Source organism: Micropterus salmoides, unplaced genomic scaffold, assembly GCF_014851395.1.
Source record: "Micropterus salmoides isolate LMB-PRFRI ecotype aquatic unplaced genomic scaffold, ASM1485139v1 Ms_hic_scaffold_22, whole genome shotgun sequence".
Taxonomy (NCBI): Eukaryota; Metazoa; Chordata; class Actinopteri; order Centrarchiformes; family Centrarchidae; genus Micropterus; species Micropterus salmoides.
Window position 1 is genome coordinate 21,282,480 of NW_024041373.1, and position 12,170 is coordinate 21,294,649.

Here is a 12,170-nt window from a genome sequence, read left to right on the forward strand (position 1 = left end):
CATATGTCAGTATTTATGCTTCAGTGATATCCTAAAATCAGTTTAATCTTATTTGGAAAACACTTTTTGTCAACAAACTCCATCATCAAAACAGATTTGCCTTCTAAATCATTTCACAGGGGTTAAATGTTTATTACTGAAAGGCATCAGATGTCACTGATATGACTGAGCTGGTTTAAAATGGCACATGTTTATTATAAAAGAAAAGAAAAAACATGTAACTAAGTAGCTGTGAATTGATTGCAGCTTCCCCATGTTAGTCTGCAAAACAACCTTCTATCAAACACGCCATACGACACGTTTGGGAAATGCAAATTGCTGAGAGAAAAACGTGACTGAGAGACATCTCCTCCCATGACACATGTCTTTGTCACATCTGTTTCTGTCTTCCTGCACACAGAAGTTACACAGCAGTTTGTTCTGAGAAGGAGAAGACGACTCCTCCTGTGCCTCCCCAAGGAGTGAGTTGCCTCGGGAAAATCACATTTACACATAAAGTGTTAATGTGTCTCTGTGAGCAAGTGTGTGTCCATGTGTGTGTGTGTGTGTGTGTGTGTGTGTGTGAAGACAAGAGAAATGGAGACAGAGAGCGAGTGTCTTACAAAGGAAGTAAAGGAGATGCAGACCAGAAATAGGAAGTGGCAGGATTGGAAACTGAGGGCCCTCAGGGGCCATCAGAGGGTTTGGAAGTGGGTGGATGTGGGAGGGGGGTTACTGCTGCTCTATCCTCTGGCTGTACTCAAACTGTGTGTGTTTATGCTGTTGATCTCACCCAGTTGTTGGAAAGCCAAACACAGTCTGTGCACCCAGATGTTGACAGATGTGCTGTGTACAACCTAACTTCCTCTGAAACTCACACACAGAGCGAAACACATGCACAAACCGCAACACATATCCTTCCTGTACCCCCTCTCCAGAGACAATCTTGCTGGCTTGCATGAGATGTTCAACAAATACTACAATAATTCCTGAAAACCCACCTCAGCCCCAGTGGTGTGCTGCTGCGCTCTTGAGAGGCTTGCTGTCCACTGTGCCGTTCCAGATGTTAAATAAAGATGATAAATAACTAAAGTACACAGAACTGGCCTCATCCAGATGTGTTTACTTCACTCAGAGAAAGACGGAGAGATAGAAAGACAGACAGACTAACAGCTGGAGGCCTTAGTACAAGTATAATTAATGCAGCTCTCTCTAGTGGCCTGGAGTGGTTCTTGCACACATGGTAGGAGACTGGGATGTTTTGGAGTGGTGGGGCATGTAGTTGTCATCTGTCACAGGTTAAGCTGGTACGGATGTTTTAGGGTTTCAGCTGTTGTTTTTGATCCTGTTCTGTCCTATCTAATCCCATCTTGCCCTGTCCTATTCTACCCTATTTGCCTTATCCTATTTTTCCTATCCTGTCCTGTCCTGTCCTATCCTACCATATTTGTCCTATCCTATTCCAGTTCTGTCCCTATTTGTCATAACTTGTCATATCCCATATAACCTACCTTGTCCTGCCCTGTCCTATCCTACCCTATTTTTCCTATCCCATCTTATTTTGCCCTGTCCTATCCTACCCTATTTGTCACATTCTGTCCTGTCACATCTGGCCATGCCCTATCCTACCCCATCCTATCCTATCCTAGACTAATATTCTTCTATATAGACAATGTCCTATATAATGACTTCTCTGTTCTAACTAATGTTGGAAAATGAAAACACGACGTATCAAACAGCACATGCCTTAAAAAAGACCAAAACAATGCAATGAAAAGAAGCAATCATAATAGTTTATATCACATACACAAATACTATAAACACATTTTTTTAAACTTTTATACTTTTAAATTTGCCTTTAGTTATTATAGACAGTAGTTAAATGCTTAAATCCCTTGCAAACTTCAAATCTTAAGTATCCCTCTATAACATTAACTATTTCTGATTAAATATTCAGCAATCAAAGTTTGATTTTAATATTGCTAAATACTGATTTAAACATTTATTCCCACTGAGGCCTGCCTACTTTAAACCAGTCAGACAATAAACTGAAAATACAGACTGAATGGCTGTCAGCAAAGGGATATTTTATTTTCCACAACATATGAAATAAATATATTGTGAATGTAGCTTATAAGGAGCATCTAAAAAATCAGGTGTTTTCTCTCTCAGACGGATCTTGAGAAGGTCATACAAGCTTGATCATCTCGGTTCGATTATTGTGATTCCTTGTATGTTAGGCTGCTTGGCTTTTAACAAATACTAGAAGTCAAGGTCAAATCACTCCTGTTTTAGCTTCTTCACTGGTTACCGGTCAGTTTTAGAATTGATTTTCAGATTTTACTGATTACGTAAAGCACTTCACGGTTTTGCTCCCAGTATTGCTAATTTGCTGTACCCCTGTGAGAGAGATAATCTGTTTATTATCATTATTATATTATTGTTGGAAAAGTGCTACATAAATAAAGGTTATTATCATTATTAATAATCAATTTTTAAGCATATGTGTTCAGCCATATGTCAAGGTCACACATCAGCAATGGCAGCCCTCCTCTGGAACAAAAACAGATCAAAGTTGTCTCCCGCTCTCTCTGTCATCCTCCCACTGCTTCACTGACTCCACCACTGAGCAGAATCTACACTGATGGCACCCAGTGCTCTTTCAGCATGCAGCTGGAAGAGCAGTGAGAGAGGAAGTGTGTGTGAGTGCTTGAGACAGAAAATTCACATGCATGTTCATGTCACGCAGTCCAGAACCTGTTTGCGTCACTGAAAAAAGGATGGGATCTACTGCCTCATGTAGGTAACATCTGTCTTTAAGACCCACATACTCAATATTCACTCAAATCTCTCTCTCTCTCATAGCTGACAGTAATGCATGGCTGATCATACAACACAATATAACACAGTTTGTTCATGCTCCCTGTAAACAAATTTAACCTCAGCCTACAAACTGCTGTCTCATCTTCAGCCACTGCGAAGAACTCATGACGTTAGGAAACGCCAGAACAAACCTGAAGAGTAAGTCATGAGCCTTTGCTTGGTGGCTCAGCTCTGTCTTTATCACCATGGTGCAAAATGACTCCTACATTACTGCAGCAGCTGCCACTAAGCAGCGGTCAATCACATAATTGCTTTTACCCTCACTCATAAATAATCTAGCTGTCACATGCCATCACAGATATTGGAAAATACAACTTGCCGATGCAGACGTTGCACATGAACATCTGCTCAGGCCATCCTTGTGAGTCAGAAATCATTTTGATATACATGTTTCCAAGCTGAGATGTTTAACTGAACTGTGACCTCTTTATCATTAACATGTTAGCAGAAGCAGTTTATTACTGACTGGATGGATTTTGTTTGCAAAGGATTAACACTGTTTTATCTCCATGTTTCAGAGTCTGAAGTAATTGGATTCAGTGGTTTCATAATTATGAAGTGAAAACTATAATAGGAGTTTTAGCGAGCAAAAAGGTATAAGACCAAAATGTATAAAGCTAAACCAGGATGGAATGAACATGTTGAAGAGCTTCATGCTGAGGCTAGAAGGGCTTTCAAAGCTTGGGGTTTGACGGTCCCCTATTTGAATATAAGAAACAGACAAATGCAAACTTTAAATATGCCCTATGTTTCATTAAGAGGAATAAAAATATAATGAGCTCTGACTCACTTGCTAGGAAACCGAAAAGCAATAGTCCAAATGAATTCTGGAAAGAAATCAATAGAATGAATAACTGTAAAACATGTTTACCAATGGATGTTGATGGTGTTAGCAGTCCAGAGGAAATTACTCAGTTGTGGCAGAAACATTATTATGAGCTGTTCAACTGTGTTAAAAGTAACTCCTTTGCAGTGGACAATATTGATAATGAGGAAGATGTGACTGTATCCCCACAAGAAGTTTATGATGCAATTATGTTGCTAAAAGATAATAAGGCATGTGGTATAAATAAGATTTCTGCCGAACATTTAAAATTTGCAAGTAGAAAAGTCTGTCCTCTGCTTGCCATTTGTTTTACTGGGTTTCTAGTTCATGCTATTTTACCTGATTCAATTTTATCTGTTATGTTAGTGCCAATTATTAAAGACAAAGCTGGCAAAATAAACAGAATGGATAATTACCGGCCTATAGCTCTGGCAAGCACTTTATCCAAGGTCTTGGAGAGGACCTTACTAAATAAGCTGGAACAGCTTGTCCTGACCTTTGACAACCAGTTTGGTTTTAAACCTAAACACGGCACAGATATGTGTATTTTTGCCTTGAAGGAAATTTTAGATTTGTATAACAAGCACAATTCCACAATTTTTATGTGTTTTATTGATGCCTCTAAAGCCTTTGATCGCGTTAATCATGAAAAACAATTTTTAAAGTTACAAAATAGAGGAGTTCCCAAATCTTTAGTGAGAATTCTGGCTTTTTGGTATGCTCATCAATCAATGTATGTGAAATGGGGAAATTCTATGTCAGCCCCATTCAGTGTATGCAATGGAGTTAGACAGGGAAGTATTTTGTCTCCCTTTCTTTTTAATGTCTACATGGATGATTTATCAAAGCTATTAAACAGCTGTGGAACAGGTTGTATGGTTGGTAACACGATCATCAACCACTTGATGTACGCAGACAATTTGGTGATTCTTTGTCCTTACAGTGCTGGTCTTCAACAGTTACTGAGGGATTGCTCTCAACATGGCTCAGACTTTGACATTAAGTATAATGCAAAGAAGAGTAATATTATGATTGTTAGGAGTAGAGAGGACAGGAAACTGACATTCCCTCACTTTTCTCTGTCTGGTACTGTCCTTAGAGTCTGTGATGAGGCTAAATATTTGGGACATTTTCTGACGACCAGTCTGATGATAGGGACATTTACAGACAGCGTCGTATGATGTATGCACAGGCTAATATGTTGATTCGCAAATTTAGTATGTGCTCAGTATCTGTTAAGACTACCCTTTTTAGAGCATATTGTACCCCTATGTATACTGCCCATTTGTGGAGGTGCTACAGAAAGAGCAGTATGCAGAAGCTCAATGTAGCATATAATGATGGTTTGAGGCTGATGCTTAAGGTGCCACGATGGAGCAGTGCAAGCCAAATGTTCGTCAGTGTTGGTGTGCCCACCTGCTCTGCTGTGCTGCGCAATCTCACGTACAGATGTATGTGTAGATTATCAGACTCTGCAAACAGTATCATTTTAGCACTGACCAACCCAGCACTAAGTTCAGTTAGGTTATTTTCCAGAATGTGGAATCATTGGCATTTTAGCCTATATGTAAATAGGCCTAGGTAATATTGTGGACTATGTGTTTTTAATATTGTGGATTGTATGTTTTTTTCCTTTGTCTTATTGTATGTCTTTTGGACTGGGTGTGTGTCCTTAATAATAATAAAAAGCTTGTAAAAATAGGCAGGGTAAGATGCTGCATGAATGAAATGCAATGCAGTAACAGATTTATGAAAATAAATACCAGACAGTGATTCAATCTAACAGCGGAAAATCTTTTACAGTTGTTTTTACAGTTTTACACCAAAACATCTGACGGAAAAGAAAGATTAAATTTGCCATCGGAAGATGAAAAGCACATGGATGACAAGCGATGTTGATGTGACAATTTCAGACTGAGCTTACAAAGAAGTCCATCCATCCATCCATCCATCGTCAACCGCTTATCCTGCGTACAGGGTCGAGGGGGGCTGGAGCTGTTTAAAAGTACTTACATTGGTCTATTGTCACTGTCTTTTGGCAATATAAATTCTTGTTTATGGTTGTGAACATCGATTGTAGATTACAGATTATCACTTTAATGAAGAGGTTACTGCCGCATTATTGCTCCTCTTGTAAAGTTAATCAAAATCTGTTCCCACTCCTCTGGCCTGAAGCGCTTAATTTTTGGCCAGAGCAGCTGCACACTGCAGAGCAACCTGAGAAACCAGACTGCTCTAACCTGGGGTGGGAGGCATGTGTGTAAAGTGGGGCTGGGAATAGAGAACAATACGAGTGTGTGTTTTAGACATGGGTGATGGAGGGTTGGGGGGCAGGGTGTTTATATGTGTATGTGAATATGTGAACATATGTATGGATACAAGCACATAAACAGGCTATTAAACAAACACACATAGGCACATACGCACCACACAAAAATCCTAACACACAAACTAATCACGTCAAAGTCTAAATTACAGAAGTTATAGTTACGGAACTAACTCATTTTCAGGCTTCCCTACAGCACACACACTCAGGGTGCTGAAGTGCATTGGTATTGGTTTCTGTTCTGAGCTATCATCATCACATAATAGGGAAGGACACAATAATAGAATTACTTTGTAATCGAGTACAAAGCCCTGCAATGACTGAGACCCTTTCGAAGCTACTGTTGAAGAGAGGTGCGTCAGAGAGGTGTAGATTAAATACAATTGAAATCTGTGAAGGTGTGGTTTGTGGAGTTGCACTAGGCGTTCCTTTTATTACGTCCACCAGCTATTTTACCGCATTATAAACTAGGTCGTCATCTAAAAAGTGAGTAATAGATGCATGTAATTTTTAATTATTTTCAGGACAATGTTACACTGTAACATAAAATAGGTGACGGCATTATTAAACTCTTATTTTTTTTTTTGATGATGTTTCGAACAATGAAATGATGCCACAGATGAGTTTATAGGCTGGAGGCTGCTTTAAAGATATATAAATTTTATCTGGTCATCTGTTACTGCGCAGACTACATTTTACACCTGAGTGCAAAATAGGTGACCCAGAACAGAGCAGAGCCATGCTGGACCATACTGGCTCCCAAGCTGTCCTGCTGTACAGCACACCTTCAACACCGTGGCTGCAGCTGCTCTGTCCTGTCTCGTGTGTGTGCATATGCGTATGTGCGTGTGTGCCTGTTCTTGTGTGTATGTATCCCCTGCACAGGGTCTGTCTGACCGCAGCTGTCCCTACCTCTATGCAGGTCTCGGGGGCAAGGCTGACCTCTCTCTCCTGAAGCCACTTCAAAGAGACCAGGGATGGGCTGAAGAGGTACAGGGTGCCGGGCAGGCCAGCACGGCTGCTGCTTCCCTGGGCTTTGGGAGCTGGGGAGTTGGGACTGGAGTTTAGGTAGGGGGGATGGAGGGGTGGAGCGGCGTTGGGTGTGTTGCAGGAGGGAGTCACAAACATTGGGAGGGGGTTATGTGTGGCAGGAGGGCAGAGACAGGAGGAATGGGAATGGGGGTAGAGATGTTGTTATAGTCGAAAGCTGGAAGTTTAGATTCGTGTGTGTGTTTGCTGTTTAACCTGGACAGACCTTCTGTACTCTGGTGTCACGTCAGAGTGTCAGGGGTGTCTGTGCATGTGTGTGTGATTCACTCGGATGCGCACCATCTCACCCACAGGGAGTCAGGGCTCCAGCTTAGTGAGAACCAATGGCAGAGTGGTCTGGATGGTCCCGATGGAAAAGACGCATTATGTCGAAATCATGTAGTCTAGTTTAAAAGCCTTGAATTAATAATTAATAATAAATGTATTTCTGAAGTTTATAATTTCCAAAAAACGAGATGGGGATGAAACGAGATTGTCAGAAGAGCAAGTTCAATTCCATTGTAATTTTTAAAGCTCTGTTTTGTGGTGTTGTCTTTGGATTGCCATTAATTTGGTACAGATATTCGTCCACTTCAGGGTCAATTCCAATAACTTAACTTTTCATCTAGTGCCATCAAAAGGACAAATTTTCCAACATTTTTCTTTATACCTGTGAAACATATGACATTCCCATCGGCCTCAGGTGTACTTTGTTGATTGTTGATTAGCAAATGTTAGCTTGCCAACACACTAAACTAAGATGGTGAATATTATACCCTGTAATTATGTTAGCACTGTCATTGTAAGCTTGTTAGCATTGTGATGGAGAAGGTGTTGGGGTTACATTACTGTTTACCTTGCTGGGCACAACCTCACATAGACGCTTTGTCTGTTTTGTCCACCCGCTGGATGTACACTCACATCCTTAGTATTACTTAATATACAATATTCTTACATGTACTCTACCACACATTTCACATCACCTATGATGTACTGTTTAGAACTTTTCTCTCTCGCTCACTCTCTTACGAACACATGTACCATTTATACACACACATGAAAACATGCCTGAAGTTCACAAACATACATCATGTGGTGCACTTGTGTGTGAAATCACGGACTGACGAGCAAAACATACCAAGAGGATCCCACCTTAAAATGTTGTTCTTTTACAGCTGATCTGACTGACTGGACAGACTCACTCTTCCACTGCAAAGATATATGCATAATGATGCCTCCAGGGAATCCAGAAAATACACTAGTGCACTGATTATAAGGTCACTGTTTATCAAAGTTCCTTTGAAATAGAGGTCATGTAGAGAATAACATATCTGTGTCAATACACTGAAATGAAACTAAAGTATTTATATGTTGGTTCATACAGCACACATCCTATGAAATATGTGTGTTCATATGCTGTATTAAGTCCTAGTTGCATTTTATTCTCTCTGTCATTTTGAACTTTTACTGCCATGTGATAGTATTACAATATTACAGTCCATGCTCTTCAAATCTACATTTAGCTTTTTAAAAATGATTTGAAAGATGCTTTTAAAAAACCTTACTTACTAAAACCTACTTAAAACATTATCACTTTTTAGTCAGTGGCTGCATTTCCCCACAGAATATTATTAATATGTTGGTCAGTGTTGGTCTGTCTGTTTTTTAGGACTGGATGGATTGCCATGAAATGTTGTACAGACGTTGGTCAGACATGGTGCCAAGATGATCGATCCTAATTATTTTTGTGATCCTCTGACTTCTCCTCCAGTCGTTCAGAGTTTTCACTAATCCTGTGAAATATTGGAATATAGGCTACATGATGGATTTCGTACACAAGTTCATGTTTCACAGACAACATATCCTAATGATTCTGATTATTGTCTGCTTTTTCCACTAGCTCTTCCATGAGGTTGTGGTTTTAACTGAAATGCCTAAACAACTGTTGGATCGGATTGTCATGAAATGTGGTGCAGCGATTCGTCCTCCTCAGAATTAAATGTAAAAACTTAATTTTATATCTAGTGCCATCATCAGAACAAAATACAAATTTGTCAAATACTTTTACCTGCAGAACTAATGACATCCACCTCAGCTGTACTGTGTTTAGTGCTATTCAGCAAATGTTAGCATGCTAACATGGAAAACTAAGATTTCTACATTAAGTTATCTTAAGTGCATATGCTTCAAACCATAATAATATAAACCTTATGTTGGTAATTTCTCCTGTCATGTTTTGAGAGTGCAGTTGAAGTTGATGACTGACTCTAAGTTGTTTGTTGTTGTTGTGTGTGTGTGTGTGTGTGTGTGTGTGTGTGTCACATGGACACGTCTGGCCACAGCAATGGCAACAGAAGGGCTCCCCTGTGTTGCATTATTTCTTTTCAAGCTGTCTCTTTACCCCCACCTCCATGACCCCCACCTCCATTGCCTCCCCTGCACACACACACACACACACACACACACACACACAAACACACACCACACACACCTTCCCTGGCTGCTGGTTTCCTCCCAAACTCCCCCTCTGCACACAGGGCTGTGAGCAAAAGGCCAGCTGATGGCAATATGTGTATGTGTGTTAAGAGAGGCCAGAACAGTACACACATATATTATCTCACATGCTAGCTCCACCTGTGTCTGCACTCTGTACCCAGCCATAGTCCCATACCTATATGCTCTGCCACTGCTGCCCAGCTCCACACGACACACCATCTGGGGAGACAGAGAGGAGAAAAGAGAGAACAGATGAGGGAGGGTGTCGTGCCAGAATGTCAACAAATTAGGATTCTAATTTTAAATTTACTCTGATGCATCATCCTCAAAGTACTATATAAAATTGCAGCTGACCCCGCTGGCTTGAAACAACCTGCACAAGAATTCTAAAAATGCATTGTATCAACAATCAAAGCCTTAAATGTCAACTGACCATTTTGGTTTACACTTGACTGATCAGCTGTTGAGTAGAGACTGTTACACAGTTCAGTTTCTATACTGCTTCACACACAGGTAAAATATAAAAATTTGTAAAAGCTTATTGTAAAGAGTGCTGCATCACATCCAATTAACTAATTAATTATCTAATTAAAAATAATTTATTCCAATTTTAGCATATGAAATACATGTTTTTTTGGCTACAAATCAGACTAAAAGTAAGTTTACTAGTCATGGTGTGTTCAGTAGGGGAGAGTGGGGTGAGTTGAGCCAGTTTTTACTTGAGGTGTCATTAAAGTGAGGACATGACAGTAAGGTCTTCATCTAAAATATGTACTTATAATTTAGGATGTGGTGCATCCCTGGGAATAATCAATTTGGATCTAAAATAAACTGTTTTCACAATATGGCTTTCCAAAAAAAAGTGGACTCTTGGCTCAAATTGCCCATATACAGTCTATGAAATTGCCCCATATGAGGGGTAAGTTGAGCCAAGGGAGAGGATAAGTGGAGCCACATTGGGGTTGGTGACTTCAATGGCATTTTATCATGCAAACTCAAACACCAGGTCCCAACATTCAGTTGCATTTAGATAGTGACACATTGCAACTATGTCTCTTAGTTGATTCATATCAATGTATCGCTTTAAAGCCATCCTGTTTATCCTTATGTCTTGTGCCACCTGATGAATGGACTTCACATTTTTGTACCTCTCCCACTACTCTGTCCAAATCCACAAGAGGAGTTGTGAAGCCTGCCTGTGTTGCATTTATAGAAGTATGACATGATGGTTTCTGGTCTAAAATGCATAATGTCACATTATTTCGGTGATGCATAAAAATGCAATGTAAAATTACAGTAAAATAGCTGGCTCAACACTGACTCATCCAGGTCTTTTGGCTCAAATTATCCCATCCCTGCCATTTTAACAAAATTCTGTCATCCAGCAGTTTAAGGGTAACGTCATGCTAACAGCATAGCCTCATATTGTAACTTCCTAAAGCACTAACACATGCGTACGATTTTCTCAAACCTGTCTGTAATTGTTCAGACACAAGAATCAGGAATCCTTGAACATAAAAAAAAAATCACTTTGAACGGCAAAAAGCTGTTTGATCCTAAATGTGCCAACTCTTACTTAGGGTGTGGAGATTAAAAGACGTTGGCATTTATCGGACCACAAATAGCTGAAGATATTGGCAATTGTCTTTTTTAAAGATGAATCATAGACTCAGGACTACAATGGAAAAAAGCCATTTGGCTTTATTGTGTTTCTTATTCCATCACCGCCGTCCACAAACCTCCACTGAATGACCCATCACTGTTTTAGTGTAACTACAGGAACAGACCACAGACTGTACAAAAGAACCAGACCCAGTTAAGGCCTCTTCTCGTTTGATAAACAGTGGGTCTTAGCACCATGCTTAGCACCGGCTGAGTCTCGCGATGGTTGGCTTATTAGCCGGCAGAGACACACGGGATGTTGGAAAGGGATGATGAGAGAGCTCCACAGTGGAGGAGAACTAGACGCCGAGCTGAAACCGTTAAAACCTAAAACGGGAGAACGAGGCGAAACGGTAGGATGTGTGTGTGTGAGTGTACGCACGCCTGTGCGCGAGAGCAGGGGGTTACCGTTTCTCTGGGTGACGTCACGAGCTTTCCTGAAAGTCAAAACAACCGTTGGCTGCGGTAACCGTCGTGGCTTGTGGGAAATCCGTTAGATACGTTATGTTTGCTGTAAACGATTATTTCTTCCCCGACTCGTCACGTTGACAGCGACCGTTGATTAGCGGTTTAGCTTGGCTTGCAGTCCAGCATAGCTTTACGACTTACTCACTCAGAAGAAGGGAGGAAAGAAAATAACCAGGGCGGTTTATGAACAGCAGGTGCACGGGAATACCAGAACACCTGCCGCTACAGGTAATACTGTTAGTTACTAGCCAATGAGCATGACTGCTAAACCTGCTAAAGCTAGCTAAATAATGTGTGTTTATGTTGTGATAACGTTAGCAAAGTGGGGGCGGTCCCGTGTTTGTCGGGAATGATGCTTACAGCTGACGACTTGTGTTGAGAAGTAGCATAATCTGCGTCCCTGTCTCGAACATGCATAACGTCGTTCACCGGAAAAAGTAGTGTTTTAGTAGTGTTTTTTTTAGGTTTAACATGCATGCCTTTTTCTGCTGTGCTGCATGC

The 12,170-nt window shown here is 40.5% G+C and overlaps 1 protein-coding gene across 4 annotated transcripts in view; it reads left to right on the forward strand.

The window, feature by feature from the left end:
* The first annotated feature begins 11,414 nt into the window (after positions 1-11,414).
* Positions 11,415-12,170, forward strand: part of akt3a (v-akt murine thymoma viral oncogene homolog 3a) — a 58,375-nt gene continuing 57,619 nt past the window's right edge. For 3 of the 4 annotated variants that reach the window (XR_005447199.1, XM_038737012.1, XM_038737010.1), the window contains exon 1: positions 11,630-11,897. The gene's annotated coding sequence lies outside the window, so the exon portion shown is untranslated. Of the gene's footprint in view, positions 11,555-11,629; positions 11,898-12,170 lie in introns of those variants that run through there. The other variant, XM_038737011.1, reaches the window with a different exon arrangement.